General features: G+C 38.5%; 1 pseudogene across 1 annotated transcript; it reads right to left on the reverse strand.

The window, feature by feature from the left end:
- Window positions 1-1,398: 1,398 nt before the first annotated feature.
- On the reverse strand, window positions 1,399-2,171 carry LOC308527414 (thioredoxin-dependent peroxide reductase, mitochondrial-like; annotated as a pseudogene). Its single transcript has one exon. The product of its transcript is annotated as a thioredoxin-dependent peroxide reductase, mitochondrial-like (transcript).
- Between the last annotated feature and the right edge of the window lie 4,407 nt (window positions 2,172-6,578).

Here is a 6,578-nt window from a genome sequence, read left to right on the forward strand (position 1 = left end):
ATATAAAGATTATATTCTAGATAAATTGTGATTTATCCTGAAAGCTATTAACCAGTGTGTTATTCCATATGGATTAGAAGCCACTTTCTCAGGCCTTCCTGGAATATGAATTGTAAGGACTCTCATTCATGTCTAGAAAGCAAATGCATTATTTATTGCTAGTTAATAATGGAGCAATGTATTTTATTAAAGTAAGAGCAATACAATTCGATCATTGTGAGCATGCCAGCTGGATCCACTCTTCACTATACATCATTGGTACCTAAAAGTACTATAATGTCCTATAGATATTTTTATGCCCAAGAGAGGAACTATATATACCCTTGGGTGTCCAGGACAAGGAAGGACCTGGGAGCGTCACCATGACAAGAAATATTTGAAAAATCCTGGCTTGCACATGACTTTTTCTAATTTGAATCTTGTTATTTAGGTTTACTTCATTGGAGTATTTTTCTGCTTATGGGGCTGATACTGTGCATCATGCATGTGACATGCAGGAATTTCAGAACCAAGAATCATAGATCAGTAAAAATATTTAAATATATATGTTTGGTTAAAAATCTATTCAAAATAGCATCGGACATAATTAACATATTACAAAATTAGTTTTAGCCCTCCACTCACGAGATTACAGGGATTGCTTGGACAACTCTTTTTTAATATATTTATTTTTGCATTACAAGTTTTACATTGAGCGCTTCAGAAAATATAATTACAATGATTTCAAAGGGCAATCCTGCATTAAATAAATAGTTCCTATCATTACCTTCGATCAATGTCTAGAAATGTATGTGGACACTAAGTCAGCTAACAAATAAAATAGGCAAAATAACTATCTAAGCTACAAATATCAGGGATGAGGAGAATACATGATCAGTTAGGTCACTTTGCCACTGTTTTTTCACATACATGATTCACATTATTTTAATCAAATATGTCTCCACTCCAAGAGTTAAAGTAGACTGCTGATGCTAAAAACTTAAGGCCAGAATCTTTGTTACCTTAAAAAATTCAGTTTAGTACAAAGAAGTTCATAAAGAAAATTTCAGGATTCTTATCAGAGGCTTTTGGTACTTGTCCTACACTGGTGTACACAGAGGTTCAGGTAAGGCTAAGAAGTGTTTCCCATTGAAGACATGATCCAAGAAACAGATCAACTAGGCAGTCTCTAAACTAGCTAGCCATCAAAAAGTTAAATAAAGGGTTCATGTTAGTAATTAACCATGTTTTGAAAGCCTTAGCTAATGTTACAAAACAAAAAACTCCCAAAACATTTAGAGAAATATTAATGAATGCAAACATAATTGATTTTTGCCTTCTATACATAATTGCCTTGAAATGCCAAAAATGAGCTGACCTGTGGTTCTTTTGAGAAGCTGCAGGTGCACATGAGATGATCTACTGCTTTGCCCTCTCAAAGTATTCTTTGGAAGCAGTCGGATGCAGCTTGATTGTAGGAGAACCCGGGGTCCAGTTTGCTGGGCAGACTTCTCCACACAAACCGGAATGCTTTCACCAGGCGGAGGGTCTCTTCCAGGCTTCTGCGCACTGGGAGGTCATTGCCACTCATATGCTTGATGACTCCCTTGGGGTCAATGATGAAGAGACCTCTTAGGGCAAGACCAGGATCTTCTCGCAGCACACCGTGGTCTCGGGAAATCTGCTGAGTCAGATCTGACAACAGTGCCATGTTCATGTGGCCCAAACCGCCCTTCTTCCTCCATGTGTTGATCCAGGCAAGATGGCTGAAGTGGGAATCCCCGGAAACTGCCCCAACTTCCCAGTTCACAGCATGAAACTCATGGGCTTTGTCCCTGAAAGCAGTAATTTCTGGAGGACACACAAAGGTGGAATCCAGAGGATAGAAGAAGAGCACCAAATACTTCCCCTTAACGTCACCAAGGCTTAGTTCTTCGAACTCTCCTTCAACAAGGGCTGTACTCTTCAAATAGGCTGCATGCTGGGTGGTGGCAGGAGCATGGGGAACTGTATGAGGAACTGGTGCTAAAGGCAAATTTTGCTCGACGGGAAGCAGACCATAATACATTTGTCAAGCCTGTTCTTCATGAAGCAGCAGGCCTGAGGGCTGCAGAGGCAGGGATGCCCCAAGGAATGGAACACATATGTCTGCCAACCGTAGCCCAGAGCAACCTTCCCACCCCAACCACCATCTTCAGTGCCGGTGAAGTGTCCTGGACAACTCTTTCTTCCACAGCATTTGCTGGAGCAGCACGACTGGGTCTGAACGCACTTTCGAGATGGTTCACTCACGTACGAAGCAAATTGTTGGCTATGTCTCTTCACAGGAACTTCTCCATGGGGCCACTTGTTCTTCCTGACAGCTGAATTTCAAGTGAAGCTTCAAAAATGACAAAAGATGGAAAATTAACCATAATTTTTTGGATCATTTGAGGAGACAGTTCAGTAAGGAACAGAGACATTTATGTGGCCTATGCTCAGTATGAATTGGGTGCCCAACAGCATTCCTTTGTCAAATATAAGAAGTCTTTATAGAACTAGGCTTCAACAAGTCCTGACACTTACACCCCATCCCCTCCCCCCAAAAAAAACAGTTTCATTTGCATATAGTTACACTTCCATAAACTGATTTGTGCTATATACTGTCACACCTTCCTCAAAGCATATTTATAGTCTCATGGATACTGCCTATTACAATATTTATGCAGCAAAATATTTTTTAAAAAAGTTTTGTTTGGCAAATGGTTCCTGTGATAGGCTTAGATTGGCTGGGTTGGTACTACTGCAATTATACAGCCTTATTTGAGACTAGGGCAGAATGAAAATCCTGCCAGTGGTTATAAATTCAACTTTATATCTCATGATCTACTTAGTCTAGAAAAAGAGGAGCATGCATTCATGGGCAATAGCTATGATTTTGACCAGATGTTCAGAAATTGAAAGCATATGGTCAAATGATATTATCTACAAATGTGCCCACACTGCAAGAAAGGTTGTGCCTCATTTAAAACTCACCAACTTCTTTTCTGGACTAGAATCTCTCAGTAATTGCATGGACAAAATGATTCATTCTATGTCAATCAGCCATATTCCTCAGGTACATCGGGGTTGATTAATAAGTTTTTAAAAATAAATAGCTATGGTAACAGAGTTATCATGTATACTTCTACTTTAACATGGAATTCTCACCAAGCATCCAATATGTTGACATCAGCAACCAGCTCTGAGATCCGCATGTATTAGTGTACCCAGAGGAAAAAGAAAGAGAACTGGTGCTGTATGGCTATACAACCTCTATTGGCCAACAGACTGCAGCAGAATTGATGTGCCATTTCCAAGCTCACATACCAGAGAACCTTGCTTGTTTCTTTTATGTAATCTTGCCTCATTGCCATGTGCACAATCCCAGGCTAGCCTGTTGAGGATTGAGAGACCAAGTAGAGCAGAAATGACCTTTCCCAGTTGAGGTCATCATAGACCAGCCTAATTTAGCCCACCAGTAACTGACTGCAAATGCATATGTGAGCTCAGCCAAGACTAAAAACCCAATCAGAGCCCAGCACAACCAGTTTACTAAGACTCATAAAGTAATTTTTTAAGTATCTTTATTATTGAAAGTACTCCAGATCCCCACCTTTTCCCCATTGACCCCTTCCACCCCACCTCACCTCTGCTCCACCCCAGGCTTTCACATCACTACTGTCTGTGTCCATGGGTTATGTGTATATGCATATAAGTTCTTTGGTTAATCTTGTCCCACCTAACCCCTTTCCCTCTGAGAGTCATCAGTCTGTTTCATACTTCTATGTCTCTGCATCTATTTTGTTCATCAGTTTATTTTGTTCATTAGTTCCCACATATAAGTGAGACCATGTGAAACTTGTATTTCTCTGACTGGCTTATTTTGCTCAGCATAATATTCTCCATGTCCCTCCATGCTGTCTCAAAAGGTAAGAGATCCTTCTCTTTTACAGCTGCATAGTATCCCATGGTGTAAATATACCACAGCTTTTTATCCACTCATCTACTGATAGGCACTTGGGCTATTCCCAGATCTTAGCTATTGTAAATTGCGCTTCTATGAATATAGGGGTGTATACATCCTTTCTGATTGGTGTTTAGAACTTCTTAGGATATATTCTTAGAAGTGGGATCACTGGTTCAAACGGCAGTTCGATTTTTAATTTTTTGAGGAAACTCACAGTTTTCCATAATGGCTGCATCAGTCTGCATTCCCACCAGCAGTGCACCAGGGTTCCCTTTTCTCCACATCTTCACTAGTACTTGTTTTGAATTCTTGATTGTAGCCATTCTGGCAGGTGTGAGTGGATACCTCATTGTCATTTTAATTTGCATCTCTCAGATGATTAGTGACTTTGAGCATTTTTTTGTATGTCTTGGCCATCTGTATGTCCTGTTTGGAGAAGTAGCTATCTAGGTCCTTTGTCCATTTTTTTAACTGGATTGTATGACTTCCTTTTATTAAGTTGTATAAGTACATCTGATAAGGTGTTAATTTCCAAATTATATAAAGAACTCAAACTATTTTTTTTCTTTTAAACCATTCATTTTTTTAAAATAAAACTATCTCTTTACTTGTTAAAAGTCTATTCATATTTTCTGTTTTCTGCTTTAAGTACTTGCTAGAATTCCACCAGTGAAGCCATCTGGGCTGGACTTTTCTTTAAAGGAGCAGTGACATTTTTATTGTGTTGGTTTTTCCTCTGCTGTATTCCAGCAGTTACAGTGGAGTTTTGTGACTAAAATGCTCTTGGATCAGTTAGGATCCCAACAGGAAATGAATGGCCTACTCTATTTAAGATAATTCAAGGAATGTTTAATGAAGGTCAAACTTAACAGGTCTGATCAGGTAGGGGGATCTTAAGGGATATTTTCATTCCCCAGGTCTAGCAACACGGAGGATTTTTTACCCTGAAACCAAAAGGATCAGAAGGATAAAGTATTTACTGGAACCTGGAAGCAGAGAAGAGCTGTGTCCTCCTCCCTACAAGGGACATCGTCATCCCAAGGAAACCAAACAGAAAGGGATCCTCAGCTTTACTTTCCTTCTGCTTTTTTTTTTTTTTTTTTTTTTACACATCTTGAGATTGAATCCAATTGGAAGCCAGAGGGTGAAGAAGCCATTCATATGGTAAAACAGATGATCCTTCTGGGGCAGAGAACAGGGCACAAAAGGAGATACACTGTATCTGAGAAAACAAAAACTTGTTATAACTCGTATACTACTCAGGGATATTTATATATTTGAATGGATTAGTGAATGGAATATATGTTGCTGTATGAATTGTTTCAGCCACTTTGAAGGCAATTTGGAAACATTCTTTCACATTTGAAATATTGGATTTCATATCTCAGAATCTTAACTAAAGAAATACTAGTACTAGTGAACCAGGAGGTGAGTTCTAGTGAAACAGGAATTTTAGGGGTAAAATAGGACAGGTTTAGGAAATATTAGAAATTTTGGAAATTAGGGGGACCATGAAGGAAGCACAGAGCTGCAGAGCAGCAGAAGGTATATTTCCATAGAATAGGGAACTGAAAAGCTGCAACAGGTACATTTCCATAGAATGAGGGAGCTGGAAACAGCAGAAGGCCTATATTTACAAAATAAAGGGAAGGAAGCCCTTCATTCAGAAGGAGGAGAAGAAAGCCCAACGGGAGTAGAAAAACAATAAGGAAGGAGGCAGGGGAGAACTTCACATGTCCCATGTGAGAGGTTCAACCTTTGAGCCCAGGAGTTACTATAGTAACCAGTCTAAGGGAATAGTGACCAATCAGAGGAGATATCAGCGCACTGGGATCTGCAGCCTTTATAAGCCATAGGGAAAAGGGAACTCAGTGGGACCCTTTCCCCCTTCAGACTTGGGAGTCCATTCTGTGGGACTCTTTCCCTCTCCCCATGTGGGAGTCTGTACTTGTTCTTCCATAAATCTCCACCTTTGCTATACCACTTTCTGTCCGTGGATTCATTCTTCGATTCTGGCGGACAAAAAAATCTGGGTTCCAGTCCAAAAATTCTGTATCACTAGAAAGATAACTAAAGAGATAAATTTGCCCACCTGCTGGGATTAGTGTAAACTTTAAGGATAATCTACTTTTATCTATATATTTTTTAAAATTAAAAGGATATTTTGTATATGTAATGCCTAGGTAATTAAAAGGTAATTTTAATTATAGAAAAATAGAGTAATTTTAGTAGAACCAAGTTAAAATAATTTTTTTAATTAATCATTTCATGCATGTGGCTCTTAGGTTCCTGGCAACCAAAGCAAAATAAACAATGTAAAAGATTACATACTATTAATTGTCTAATGAAAAGAAACAGGCCAGTGGAAATAAATGTTTTATTTTTCTTAAGCTCCTGAAAATATTAAACACTGTGCTTCTGTAAAAATTTATTTTGTATAAACTTTTATATAAATAACAGAAATAACTTTCAGGGTACTATCTTATTAGAAGTTTTAAACCTATTGAAAACAAAAAACACTCTTCTTTGTAAGACATTTTCTTGCACCAAGTACTTAAAAATGATAGACTTTATTATTTGAAGGCTCAGTGAAGCAATGAATGTAATCTAA

Source organism: Myotis nattereri, assembly GCF_964212035.1.
Source record: "Myotis nattereri genome assembly, chromosome: 11".
NCBI classification, from domain to species: Eukaryota; Metazoa; Chordata; class Mammalia; order Chiroptera; family Vespertilionidae; genus Myotis; species Myotis nattereri.